Source organism: Rhincodon typus, chromosome 18, assembly GCF_021869965.1.
Source record: "Rhincodon typus isolate 14 chromosome 18, sRhiTyp1.1, whole genome shotgun sequence".
Taxonomy (NCBI): Eukaryota; Metazoa; Chordata; class Chondrichthyes; order Orectolobiformes; family Rhincodontidae; genus Rhincodon; species Rhincodon typus.
Window position 1 is genome coordinate 11,166,434 of NC_063349.1, and position 15,358 is coordinate 11,181,791.

The 15,358-nt window shown below is 42.8% G+C and overlaps 1 long non-coding RNA gene across 1 annotated transcript; it reads right to left on the reverse strand.

Annotated features, from left to right (window-relative positions):
* Window positions 1-4,620: 4,620 nt before the first annotated feature.
* LOC125485369 lies at window positions 4,621-7,292 on the reverse strand. The gene is made up of 2 exons (XR_007264120.1): window positions 7,111-7,292; window positions 4,621-4,869 (listed from the first exon to the last, which is right to left on the reverse strand). It is a non-coding gene; the product is annotated as an uncharacterized LOC125485369 (long non-coding RNA).
* Between the last annotated feature and the right edge of the window lie 8,066 nt (window positions 7,293-15,358).

A 15,358-nucleotide genomic window follows, 5' to 3' on the forward strand; every position in this document is an offset into this window, starting at 1 on the left:
AGTTTTGTATCCAGACAGCCAAATTTCCCTGAATCCCATGCCTCCTTACTTTTTGAATGAGCCTACCATGGGGAACCTTAGCAAATGCCTTGCTAAAATCCATATAACACCACATCCACTGCCTTCATCAATGTGTTTTGTCACATCCTCAAAGAATTCAATAAGGCTTCTAAGGCATGACCTGCCCCTCACAAAGTCATGCTGACTATTTCTAATCAAACTGTGCTTTTCCAAATAATCATAAATACTATCCCTCAGAATCCTCTCCAATAATTTGCCCACCACAGAAGTAAGACTGACCGGTCTGTAGTTCCCAGGATTATCCCTATTCCCTTTCTTGAGCAAGGGAATGACATTTGCTACCCTCCAATCTTCTGGCACACTCCAATGGACAGTGAGAACGCAAAGATCATTGCCAAAGGGGCAGCAATCTCTTCCCTCACTTCCTGTAGCAACCTTGGGTATATCTATCCTCATGTTTTTCAAAATTTCTAGCACATCCTCCCTCCTAACAACAACCTGTTCAAGCATATCTGCCTGTTTCATGCTGTCCTCACAAACATCAAGGTCCCTCTCGCTGGTGAATACTGAAGTGAAGTATTCATTAAGGATTTAACCTACCTCCTCTGACTCCGTGCACAAGTTCCCTCCACTATCCCTGATTGGCCCTACCCTCACTCTGGCCATCCTCTTGTTCCTCACATAAGCATAGAAAGCCCGGGGGTTTTCCTTGATCCTACCTGCCAAGGTTTCTTCATACCCCCTTCTAGCTCTCCTAAGTCCATTCTTCAATTCCTTCCTGGCTACCTTGTAGACCTCTACAGCCCTGTCTGATCCTTGCTTCCTCAACCTTAAGTATCGTGTTATCCAAGGTTCCTTCACCTTACCATCTCTTCCTCACCTCAGTGGGACAAACCTATCCAATACCTGTAGCAACTGCTCCCTAAACAACCTCCATATTTTTGTTGTGCATTTCCCTGAGAACATCTGATCCCAATTTATGCTCCACAGTTCTTGCCTATTAGCATTGTAATTTCCCCTCCTCCAATTAAATACTTTCCCAGACCGTCTGCTCCTTTCCCTCTCCATGACTATAGTAAAGGTCAGGGAGTTGTGATCACTATCACTGAAATGCTCTTCCACCGAGAGATCTGACACCTGGCCTGGTTCGTTGCCAAGCACCAAATCCAATATGGCCTCCCCTCTAGTCGGCCTATCTACATATTGAGTCAGAAATCCTTCCTGGACACACCTGACAAAATCTTCTCCATCCAAACTATTTGCACTTAGGAGATTCCTGTCTATACTAAGGAAGTTGAAGTCACCCATGGCAACAACCCTATTACTTCTGCACCTTTCCACAATCTGTCTCCCAATCTGTTCCTCAGTGTCTCTGTTGCTATTGGGGGGTCTATAGAAAACTCCCAATAAAGTGACTGCTCCTTTCCTGTTTCTGACTTCCACCCACACTGGCTCAGTGGACAAACCCTCCTTCACGACCTCCCTTTCTGCAGCTGTGATACCATCCCTGACCAGCAATGCCACTCCCCAACCTCTTTTACCTCCCTCCCTATTTCTTTTGAAACATCTATACCCCGAAACATCCAATAACCATTCCTGTCCCTCAGAAGGAGGCTACTCTGGCCTTGGGGCTGAACCTCTGCAAGAGCTGCTCATTACCTGCCCTTCCTCCACAACCTTTAACATTGTTTTATCTTCATGTGCTTATTTAATTCCAGTTCAAGAGGGAAAACTTATCAACTTCCACTGCCATGTTGGGGATTGTATTTCAGATCCTAACCTCACTCATCCTGAAATCACTCCCTGGAAAAAGATGCCAGTCAGCAATATTAGTCATGATGAACATGTCAGAGAGATCAAAGTTATTCACAAATGTTGTTTAGGGGAGGAAAACCTGTTTGGTTTGAGTCCAATCCTGCACGGTTGACTTTTATCTGCCCTCTTAAATAGACAAGCAAGCCACTTAGTTGTTACATGTACTCTCAGAGCACTCAGGAAGGTTTAAATCAGCCTCGATACCCACTTCCTTCAATGCAAATAGAGGCTGCACAAATTGTTTATACAGTTGAGCTTGCACACAATTTAATTAAAACAAACTGTTGCTTGCATCTTATTTGAAGGTTAGGGTTATTATGTAATATTAAAGACACGAAAACTCAAAATTTAAGTTATTTAACTTTACTGTGGAAGGATAACCTTATTAAACTTTTCTCGTAAAATCTTGGAGAACTATCAGTTCTGTTGTGCCGAGGTGTCCACTAGAGGTCACACTTACTTCAACAAATAATATACATGGAATGAGCATTTATATCACCTTGGGCAGATTCTTCATTTTTGCGATTTATTGTGGAGACATGTCCAAAAGTACTTTTGATCTGGGGCGGGTCAAATTTTCTCTCGTGATTACATTCTTCTCATTCATTGCAAATGTTTACATGAGTAAAATACAGAAGTATGCAGGCAATCAGGCAGCAAATTCTCTGCCATGCCAACTGGACTCCAACCTCCAGGCACCATATTTTAAAGGCACTCAGAACGCAGCTAGGGGGCAACACTCAACTTCTGCATGTCTCCTCAATCCACCCTGGAAATGTCAGAGACCAGGCACAAAAGCAGAGCCACTTTAATGATGCCTCCTGAGAAGTTCTGCTGTCCTGGGGAGAAGGGACAGTAACCGCAGGCAATACTGACTGTCAAAGGTAGCCTGTGGAAGGTCAGCACTCATGGAAGGCTGACTACCTCCAGTGCCACCAGAGGACAAATGACCCTCTGCACAACGCCTAGGTAGATACCACTATCTATTCAATGATTCATTTCCCCCTTTGAATATGAGTTTGCACTGTATGTTTGAGGGCTGTCCCACAGGAGATTGAGTGCACTGTGTCTCATCTGATGCCTCGTGCAATCGATGTCCATCACTTAACTACCTCTGACCTGGCGTGCTCTGGACACCACAATGGTACTGCCTCTCACCCATTTGACAGGCTTCATAGTTCAAACGTGAAAGGAGTCACAACACTTAGCAGCTCAGGTAGCATCAGCTCACTGACTTTTATCCACAACCAGGAGAAAACACACGTCTGATGGCGTTTTGCTAAAAGCTTACAGGAGACAAAGGCACAACCACGAAAACTAGCTTCAGAATGAACATTTCACAGGTATCTCAAACATGTACAGATGAAAAGCTTTATTGTTTTGTATCAACTGTAGCTCTTTGATGACACTGAACCATTGCTCATTTAGAACATTTTAACACCATCTTCCCTGGACTGTATGGTTCTTAACCATAACTCACATGATGATGTGGAGCTCTGGGGATTGATGAACAATGCTCATATACCCATGCTGATGGCTATTAATGCCTCTCTCCTTCTGCAGGAGAGAAAAATGCACTATAAGCATGATCATGCCCAGATGGTAAAGGGGGAAGTGAATGGAGATGCCTTCCATAAGTTTCCTGACCTTCTTTGGAGAGCAGATTACCAAAGTGACAGGAGAGATTGGATATCTACAAGTGAGAAAGCCTCCGATCTGTTCCTCGTTGTGTGTCAATCACTAGCATTTTAATGAAACCTTAGACAAGGGTGGTGGCTCATGACACTGTTATGATATCTACTTAACAGTCTGCCACAGCTTATTTACTAATTCCCCAGCTTGTGTGACACAACTTACATTTAATCTAAAGGGTCTGACTAGTTCCTGAAACAAGGAATCCGGGTAACTCTGCCCCCTCCCTGATCTGTCACAGTGTCAACAGTTCAGACATCAGTTCAGCATCTTTGAGCCAAAATTCACTGAGCAGCCAACACTCACTGTAGACATTGTCACCATGGATCACAGCAGAATCCACCAGCACCCATGTACTTTAGCTGCAACACATCACTTGCCTAGCCATCTCAACTTTATTTAATGAATTAACTTGCATGTTAAACATTTTAAAAGTGAATTTCTTAACTGCAGTCTTTGGCTGTAATAAAGAGTGCTGAATTAAACCACTCGGTCAATCAGAAGAGATCCAGATGAAATGCCACCAATAATTTAGCTGTTTTCCTCAATGCCTCACACCTCTGCTCTGAGAGATAGAAGCAGGTTGAAGGGGTTTCCTGCCCCTGCTTTTTATCTCCCACCACCTTAACTTTCTCACACAACCATTTTCTGTGTTCTCCATATCCCCTGTGTTCTCTTCTCTCTTTTTTTCACTTGTTTAGATGCGAGTGACTGTCTCTGGGTCCTTCTTTCTCCTGCACACATGATTAATTTTATCCCAGAGGGAGTCTAATTGATGTGATGGCTTCAAATTTGCAAACAAGGAGTTAAGAAGTTTTGCTTCTTTCAAGGTGAATTGAATAAAGAGAGACACTATCTATGGTTAGACGAAAGAAAAATAATGGCAAGAGATTGGAGTCAAGTGATTCAAGGGAACAAGAGAAACCAGAATAATGATAAGCATATTTGTCTAAGATTATTTGGAACTTATTTCCGATTCCTCACAATGATAACATTGTTCTGAAAATAACTTCCCTAAATAAGTTTGAAGTTTAATGGCATATTTCTTCGTGCTAGTGCAGATAACAATTTATTTAGTTCAATAGAAAAGTATGGAGTTGGATATTTTTAATGTTATGCAGCTTTCTCTACAGATTTCATTGAAATGGTTCATTTAAACAGTTCTGATGAAGGGTCTAGGCCCGAAACGTCAGCCTTCCTGCTCCTATGATGCTGCTTGGCCTGCTGTGTTCATCCAGCTCTACACCTTGTTATGTCAGATTTTCCAGCATCTGCAGTTCCTACTATCTCTCAGCATCAGTACAACTTGTTTTTGTCTGAATGTTTATCTTCTTTCTTCATCTGAGAAAGGTAAAGAAAACTGTACTAAAGCAGGTGAATTTTCTTTATTGCCATAACAGGCAGAAACCTCATGCACAGGTGGTTACTTTTAACCTGTTGGGAAGCTAATTTGATCAGATCAGTTGTTCCTTTTACATTTTGTCCAATGTTACTTTCTGTTGACATTGATGAAAGTAATAGAAGTTGCTGTGTGAAACAGGCTACTAATGTGATTGCTTTTATTTCACCTCCTGTAAGAATGCATTTCCACCACAGTGACTGCACCCAAGAAAAGGACGGCCAACAATACAATTCATAAGATTGGTAAACAAGTAGTTATTTAATAATACAGAACTTGAGTACTGCTGAAAAAGACACATTTTGTCAAAGCTTTTTGTTTTGCACTCATCAGGATATTTCACAAGACTACCAATGAACGGGAACACCAACATTTGTATTGAATGAGAGGAGAGTGCTGATTGATTGGCAAGTGGTCTCTTGATAAAGACAATGCTATGGATAATGCAGAAATTAATGATTATTAACTGGTGCCAGGCATTTTAAGATATTAAACTGGGCAGGTTGTCTTTGATTGGTCAGAGCATTTCCCTGAGTGCTGTCAATGTGTGCACATGCTTTTTCTGTCTGCAAAGACCAGCATCGTATAACTTAATATGTGTAACTTCCAACACATGCAAGCACACCAAACTTTGACCTCAACTGACAGTCCCAAACTGGTTGTCACTGTAATTCTTCACACATTCGGGATTATATAGCAAATCTGTCCAACTGCAGAATCACATTGCATGTTGGATACTGTGTTATAGGTTTTGCAAGCACTGTCTGGTTGGGTATGGTCAGCGCCTTGCTTGTCACGAACACTGTTTAATATAATCTGCCAGTCTTTGGGATCTATAACCGACATACTTGGCATCACAGCAGCAGTGAAATTCATATATCACATACATGTGGTAGACAGGGCATCTTTTGGCTTGATGGCAGCAACCTGTTAGTGGAAAATACCACTCATCTTGTCACTGGAGGCAGCAACATGAAACATCTGCAACTTTTGCTTAAACTTTTCAGAGACTTTACCTTTCCAGGGTAATCTGAGGTAGACTGGGCACTTTTCAGGACCAAGAGTGACCATCTTAGCCCCTTTCATGTGTTTGTGCAATACACAGCAAGAAATCACCTGATCAGAATTACCATTATCTGCAGGATGGCTTTGATGCTCCCTATTTTATCATCAAGCTTGCACAGTCAACAAATGGCTTGGGCCCTATTTACAAGGTTGCCAATAAAGCCAATTTTATACCGTGTGTAACTATAGGAATCCCAATGCATATATTGACCAGTAAAAATAAGTTGATGATTGACAGCGGCAGAGAACTACTGGATAATTTTACAACTAGGACATTGAGGAAACAGTGCTCATTTCAATGTTCAATTTTGAATTTGAGCACAGGATGATGCCGAATAAATCATGTCAGGAAATTCTTACACATAGCTACACATTCAAAGCCTGGAACATATTGGAAATACATTAGGAGTAGGAAGGTGGGTGTCATTCCTTCAAAGACATGTTGAACACACACTTCTCATGGAATCCAAAACAGATATTTGACAGCTCTACACCTAGTAGGGATTTCATGGCAACAGCATCCATTTGGGCAGACATGGTGTTGGTAAAACTGAATTCAAATTGCCTCAGTGTGGACTTCTGGTTGTGAGGTGATTCCAGAGTGATCTCCCAGCTTCAAGAACCTTGAGGTAAAGCCCAGAGTGGTCTGGAGTCAAGGCCCAGTGTTGACTGGAGGCTAGTGCCAGCATGGACTATGTTGGAAGGACCATTGTTCTGAACATTTATTTCTCCATTTTCTAATTTATTCCTGCAATCTACAATGCTGGATCTTTCATGTCTTTCTTTTTCATTTTTTCTTCTTAAGAACTTGTATTTACGAATCTGTACCTAGGTACCCTTGTATCTAAGATGGCACCTAAGTGGCAACTTGTAAACTTTTCACTGTACTCATGTGAGTGCATGTAACAATAAAGCTAATTCAATTCAATTCAAATTGCTGACCTCATAAGTTCAACCCAATACTGATTCACACAATGGTTGTGGATCTAGATCATCATGATGTCGTACTGCAATGCAGGTGTCTATGATTTCCTTAAGTGGCACATTGGAGACTAAGCTAGCAACATCAAATAAACACAGAGATACATCACTTTCATTGATAAGCAAGCGCTCCTCACATGTATGAAGGAATCCTTCACCATTCCCTGTCTCCGGAGTGGAGATGGTGGCAGCGGAGTAGCAGCATTTGGGCCCAAGCCCTGAGCTCGACGCTCGTCCGCTTGAGTTTGCCTTCTTTCTTTTTTCTCCTTTTATTTTTGCTCCTTCTTTTTCTCCTTTTACAGCAGCAGCGGCGGGAGCAGCTCCTTCTCGGAGTGTCGGCAGTGGTGGTAGCGGTCATCCCCAGAGTATCGGCAGCAGAGGGAGCGGTTCCTTCCCAGGGTGTCGGCAGCGGTGGGTTCCTTGCTAAAATGGCGGTCCCAGGAGCCGTGTGGAATCACGGTGGCGATGACGTCAGTGGAGGCAAATAGTGCGGAAGAATGGCAACAATGTGCCCGGTGGCAGTGGTGCGACTCCAGGCCGTGGCTGGGCCCGGGTACCTGCTGGGCGGAGGTGGTGGTGTTCCAGTGTTCAATGAGGAGACTCGGGGCACAGACTGAGGGATGGATTTTGTGGCTTTGCTTCGCTGGTGGTGGGGGAGTGATCTGGGTGTTTCGTTTTCTTCTTGCTGTTTCCTTTATTTCTGCTTCTGTTTTTAATCCTGTCTTTTGCATATTAAGATGGTGCCAGAGAATGGCGATGCTGTGCACTTTTCAGTGTACTCCTGTATTATTGTGCTTGAAGACACGTGACAATAAAATCTAAATCTAAATCGATGTGAGCAGAGAACCTGCTCAAAACTAGTTGGAACAATTGACCTAACCATTTAGCTTGTTCATGTTGTGTAGAACCGATCGTAAGTAAATGGACATCACTTTCTAAGTCTAAGGCAGCCTGTTGAAAGGCGAGTGCAGTGAGTCAAACACTACCATGTATATCACCTTGAAGCTCGTGGCTCCTACAGAAGCCCAACAACCACTTCGTTCGCTCGCTTTTGACTAAGTCTCTCCGGTTATCCCGTGACAATAAAATTTAAAACTAGTAGAGGAGTTCAAATTACTCTTTATGTTTGATGTGGGATGAAAGCACACCAAAAGTGAACACATGCAGAAAGACAATCTCCTCGCTTTCAGATGGTACATGGTCAAAGAGATTTACTGCATCTTTAGGTATAAGTGTGTGTTTTAAACGAGTACTGTTTATGGTGAAGTAATCTATTAAAGCAACATAAGTAAATCAAATTGAAAAGTGAAATAAATTTGCACACTTCAGACCAAGCACAATACAGGATATAAAAACCGAAAGTGTTCTGAGGAAGGGTCACTGAAACGTTAACTCTAATTTTCCCTCACAGATGCTGCCACACCTGCTGAGCTTTTCCAGCAACTTCTGTTTTTGCTCACAATATTGGATATGGTGTAAATTATTAATTTTGTTATCCAACTTTTCAACCTAATTTCACATAAAAGCTCATTCAATCGTGGGACTGTGTTTCACTTTGGCATGATCAGACTGGTAAACTAAATTACTGGTTTTCTTTGTGAGCATTAAAGTATGCAGCTTGTTCTTTTTGAGAGTTAGGTTCAAGGCTATTCAGCAATCAATTACAGAGATTAGAAGTTTTTCTTTCTTCATGTCCTCTGAGATGGGCTTTCTGTATTTCCATTAACTGCAATGACTGGATAAGAATCTTTTTATAAAATTTACATTTGTAATGGATCTCCTATTCCAATTTCATTTCAGTCATTCATTGAGCTCCAGCTTTGCACCCGGCCTTCTGCTTCACGGGAATGTGCCTCGTCTGCATCTAAACAATCTCTTCTTTGAAGATTTCCCATTGCTCATTTCCAGTTTTGCTTGCCAATATTTGGCTCCAGTCCATGTTCACTCAGCTTGAGGCTGGTTAGGAATCATGAATGATGACAACATTGTGGGCTCAATTTCCTGTGTCACTGAGGTCACCATGAAGGCCCCATCTTTTCAACCCTCCCTGAGGTTTAGTCACCCTCAGGTTAACCTCCCCACCACTTCTTCCTTAATAGATCAACTGCAACATGCTTCAATTAGCCCACATCATTTCCTCAAAGTACGCCCAGCACTGCTTCTTCTCTTATTGGGATGAATATACACTGAACCACAAAGTTCTCTTCTTTTTCAAGAATACTTCCCTCTCTTTGTCCAGATATTGTAAGACAACTGAAGTTCCCCATTAAATTACCTGCAAATTTGTTCCTATTTTCATTCTGCTATTTGCTGTTCAATCAATCCAATGATATAATAGTTCCTCTACTGTTCCTCACAGTTACTATTTTAGGTAATCTGCTTGAAAACTTCCAGTTATCTCCTGCTGCTTTATCTGTGGGACCTCAACTTTGTTCCTTACTGTGTCATTAGTTCACACCTAAACTATCGTGTAGATTTTCACGGAGTTGGGATGACTTAAAATGCACAAAGGGTTATGGAGAGAGTGTAGGGAAATGAGGTGGCATGGTGAGGTTTGGAGAATGTGTGCAGGTCAGTGGGTGGGAGAATAAAGGTTTGTTTAACACACCAATATTCACACTTTGAATTCGGCAGCAAAAGACTCCTAAAGATTTACAAGGGTTTTACTGTAAATCCATAGTTTAGTACAAACATCAGTTTCCACCTTTCCCTTCTGGACCCTCGACATGTCCAGAAGTCAAACCCCACTGAGGAAGAACTCAACTCTTTTGGTTTGAAACAAACCTAATCACCAAATCATCCAATATCAAATTAAAACAATCCCTTTCTTGGGGTGGCATGATGGCTCAGTGGTTAACACTGCTACCTCACAGCACCATAGACCCAGGTTCGATTCTACCCTCAGGCCACTGTCTGGATGGAGTTTACACATTCTCCCAGTGTTTGCATGGGTTTCCTCTCATAGTCTAAAGATATACACATTAGGTGTTAAAATTTGCCCATAGTGTGCAGGCTAGATGGATTAGCCATGGGAAATGAAGTGTTACAGGGATAGGGTAGCGGTGTGGGATGCTCTAAGGAGGGTCAGTGTGAACTTGGCCTCTTTCTGCACTGTAGGGTTTCTATGGTTCTGTGATACCTGGGCAGTGTAATAGTAAAAAATGTTCAAAGGAGTGAAAACAGCAGAGTGGGTTAAGCTAAATCAGAGGGAGATATTATCACTTCTTTATATATTAGATATCACTTCTTCTTCCTTATCCTTGACATTTAGCCAGTATTTATATTTTACTGTAAACTTGCATCTATGTCCCACTATCATGGTCATCCTCCTGTGATCTGACTCTGCAAGCTGGTAAACTACCTGCAAATATACTTTTGCCAAATGTTCCCCACATGAGATTACTTTCTTATGTTCCTCATAATCCGTCCGTGTATCGGTATGTGTTTCCTGAGCTCTTAAGTCCTGCTCTTCTGGTTTCAAATTGTAAAAGTCATCAGAGTATCTTCTTTATCATCGATAACTTCTCCCATGTCATTGGAGTTTGAAAATTCCTAACTCATCCCCACTACTCATGAAGAATATAAAGGAATCCATTATAGTTTGATTCCCATGTTGTATTAAGTATATTTTTACATCACACCACCCTGCTCCTTGGATGCTGTCTGGTCTGTTGTGCTTTTCCAGCCTCACACCTATAGACTCTGGCTTCCAGCATCTGCACTCCTTATTGTCTCCAACTAGTCCTGCCCTTTCCATTCCCTGTACCCTTCTTTCTTACAGTAAACATGGTCACCAGATCTGAAATCTCTCTAAGATCATCTGATGTGATGTCTCAACACTCTCCTAATTTTCTCTGACATCTGAGCTCTACTTTTAGCTTTTCTACTGGTCTGTAATACATTAGATACGAGGGATAAACAAGCTGATGGATGTACCTTCTAGTGTTGGAAGATTGTCATGCTATAAGAAGGTAATTTTGGGTTCCAATTATATACGACTTGGTATGGGCTAAACATCTCCAACCAGCTGTAAGTAATTTTTTTGCATCAATTGTCAGTGCCATTTGTAACTTATAGTTTTGGCCGATCAGCTCACATTTTGTGTAGCATTTGAATAATCAATGCATCCTTTCTTTTGCACAAGCTATTGCTGAACAGACTTTCTGCAGTAGTGTGCATTACTATAATATTTAAGTCCTCACGTCTGAAATCTGTCATTTGCAAATGCACCCTAGTTATTCATTAAGAATTTTATTGGTGGCCCAGTGCCTGTGCCGACCCCCTTTTCTGAGACATTGTTCATTATAGTCTACCTGTCCTTATTGTTTATCACTATGGATATGCTAAACCTGACTACCACATCTACAAAATATAGTAGATAGATATTCCAATCCTTGTCCCATTATCTTCAAATCCACAGGCAGTCCGCGGATTAGGAACAGATTCTGTTCTTGAGTCCGTTCTCAAGTTGATTTCAACACAAGTCAGAACACCATGCAGGACAGTATAAAATCACCATTCATAAGTACAAACAAACATTCAGATGTCAAAACTTTAAATTTAATATAAATAAATCCCTGTATAAGATTGCACTGGCAAGTACGAACATTCATGGGTCAGCGACTCCTTTTATTTAAATTCCTGAGCTAAACGAACACTTTTACAACCGGGCCTGGTGGTATTTTACAATATTTAATACATGTATCAGATTATACTGTGATCTTATTCTTCACCCACAACTTTAACAGCAGCTTTATTTTTTGTGAGCAGGGATGAGCAAATTGTTTATGCAGTTTCCATATAATCCTCTTCTAATCAGTGAGGCTCCTATCTGCAGCAATCACCAAGCTGTCTTGGGTTTCTTAATGAGATACTCCAGTTTTCCTCACTGGGATACAATAATGTTCAGATTCCCTGAATTATACATTTACTGCCTTACTGAGTACAAATACTTTATCATTCTCCGTGTCTGAATGCATTTTCGCTTTTCTCATCAAAGCCTTATGCAATAATAATGATATGTTACTGGAATTAATCAGGGAACACAACAGATGCTGTCAGACCAGGCTCTGCCCAGATACCAGGTACACCACTCCCTCACATGACCCCTTTTATCTTGCCCTATCCTGACGGTTCATACCTACCCATCTCCCCACGTACAGACAGCCTTAAGTTTTGCTCCAAACTGCCCTTGAACTCCCACATTACACTTAAAGTTACCCACCCTACTTCTCTATCCTCCCCCTGTGGAGGCCACACTGGTGGCCACTGCCACTAAACCCCTTCCCGTAGCCTACCAAACCCTCCCATTCTATTCTGCATTTATCCCCAATTTGAGCTTCCCCCCTGGCACAGTACCTATCCCCAAACATGCACCTTTTCAAAGACAACTAGGGACACACAATAAATGCTGACCCAGTCAGCGACACCCACGTCCCATGGATGAATTATAAAAAGCCCTGCTTTCGCCACTGCCTTTACTTCCCCATCTCTTCTGGCACCGATCCCCGATCTGCAACCTCCTCAATGATCAACAGACACTCCCTCTGGACTTCAGTTGACCTGGCCCTCTGACAAGTTTCACGGAGCAGCCCCAAAACATGACCAACGTGATCTTTGCAGGAGCATATACTGCAGATGCTGGAATCTGTACTGTAAACAAGTAATGCTGGAGATTACAGCAGGTCAGTCAGCAAGCTAACGTTTCGAGTCTAGATGATTCCTCATCAGAACTGAAATGAAGTGTGGAGGGGTCAGCATTTAGGCTATAGTTTGGGGTGGGGGGGGAGTTGTGGGCATAGTGGATGTAGGGTACTGATGGTGGAAAAATGTTGATAGTTCAGATTAATTGATCAGAATGTGAGAATGGCAAAACAATGGTGTGTCTCCTGCCAGACTTGAAAGGACACAGTCTCTCTGGATTGGGGGGAGGGGAGAGAAGACATGGTAACAGAATGTAACAAACTAAATGAAAGGGAAGAAATGGTTCACAATTTGAAGGTGTTGAACTCAATATTAAGTCCAGAAGGCTGTAAACTGCCTAGCCTAAAGACGAGATGTTGTTCCTCCAGTTCGTGCTTTGATTCACTGAAAGCATGCCAAGGACAGACATGTGGGCATGTGAGCTGGACGCTGTGTTAAAATGACCGGCTACAGGAAGGTCGGGGTCATGCTTGGGCACGGACCGGAGGTGTTCTGCAAAGCGGTCACCCAGTCTGTGTTTGGTTTCTCTAATATAGAGTAGGCCACATTGGGTGCAGCGACTACAATACAGCAGATTGGAGGAGTGAAATGTTGCTTCACCTGGAAAGACTGCGTAGACCCTTGGATGGTTAGCGAGGAGGAGGTGAAGGGACAGATTTGCACCTTCTGCGGTTACATGGAAAAGTGCTGTCGGGAGCGGGGGTGGTGTTGGTGGTTGTGGAATGGATGAGGGTGTCCCAGAGGGAGCGCAGACGGGTAAGTGAGGGGAAGATGTGTTTGATGGTGGCATTCTGATGGAGTTGTCTGAAGTGATGGAGAATGATCCTTTGAACGTGGAGACTGGTGGGATGAAAAGTGAGGACAAGGGAAACCTGATCACGCTGTTGTGAGTGATGGGCAGGGGCGAAAGCATGGATGATAGGTTAGATGCGGTTAAGGGTCCTGTCAACCACAGTGGGCAGGAACCATGGCCATGGGAGAAGCAAGCCATGTCAGTAGCGCTGTTTTGGAAGGTGGCATCATCGGAACTGATGAGACATAGGCAAAGGAACTGGGAGGATGGGATGGAGTCCTTGCAGGATGTGAGGCGTGGTGAGCTGTAGTGACCTTCGACTCCTGTCTTTGCAGCTTCCTGACTGACAATAAATGACTCCCCTGACTGTCTATGCTGCTACCACTGTAGGATGGACCACTGCCCACTCCCTGGCCTGTACTACGGCAGATTGCCTGACTGTGAGCATCCCAAGTAGATGACTGGCCGTGACCAAATCCCTGGAGTGTGTGCTGAATATACCCCTGGCTAACAGTACCTGCACCCCCTTATTGGCAGCACCCCTTGACTGAATGGAGGAATAGCCCCCATCATGGCCATTTGCTTGAATGCACATGCAGTGTGTTTGCCACACAGGCGGCTGGCACATGCTGTAAGTATTATTAGACATCTCGACCATTTACAAATCCCTGCTGAGAAAGACGAAAAGCAGCTTGTCTGCTGTGTCAATACTGCAGTATTGGTTGCCTTTAGGCTCTGTCTGAAGCACCAATGCACTAACAGGCATGGCACAGCAAGGCACTGGCACTGCAAGCATGCAGGTTGGCGCTGAATGAGCCATCACTAAGACAGCAAGTGAGCGGCTTGGAGATGCAGTCTTGTCCAGTCTACAACAGCCTGTCAGTATTAGGTGCCTGCAATGCATGCCAGTATGTCAGCGGTGAAATGCTGGAGTCTGATGTCCATGTGTGAGTGGTGTGTGTGTGTGTATGTGTGTGTCTGTGTATGCGTTTTGTGTGGCATGTGTGTGTGTCTCCATCAATCATGCCCTAGGACTGCAGTATGCTCAAACGCAACATGGAGCCTGCTTGGATCCAACAATGAGCTGAATTTGCCTGATACTTGCTTTTATTTCCTTGTGGAGTATTTTTCATTGTCTTACTTGTTTGGTATGTTTGATTAGATAGGAAGCTGAAGATTAATGAGGCAAGTAGGGCTGTTCACAAGGTATTTAACAAGCAATAATTCCCCCTGAGTTTGTAACTTCCTGCTGCCTTGTGAGAAAACCATGCCACTTGTAAAAAGTATTAAAGGTGGAGTGAGATGGTCCCAAAGTCAAGATGGGCCCCACTGCACTTTCTGTCTGATTCTGCCACAAATCCTGCCATAGCCCACATTGCTCAGAGCCCTATAAACTTTCACGAATGGAAAATTTATGGTATAGAAGAAATCCATTCAACCTATCATCTACATGTGTACCAAGAAAAAGAAAAAAGTGCTTTCCAGTCTAATCCCATTTTCCATCTCTTGTCTTGCCACCATTTCAGCTACAAACCCTAGCTTAGCCACTCCTGCGGGCATATATGTGAGCAGTTTCAGTTCGAGTTGACCTGCATTCTGCTTTTCTTTCTTCGTCTTTAATTTTGCTGGACCTGTCTACAAATATAACCTAAATGTCTAAGTGTATTCCTTACACCATCATTCCCTATGGACTGGTTTCATTTTCCATTTCACAGTAACATCTTTCAGCTTGGTACGTCAAACTCCACATTAAACTCAATGGTTCAAAGTTTTGTTGGACTTGTACAAGTTTTTGATTTGAGTCCAATTATGGGAGTCTACACTCACAGAATACCTGTTTGTTCATGTGAGACTTTGACCATTCCAACAATAGAAGGCAATCTAAGTGT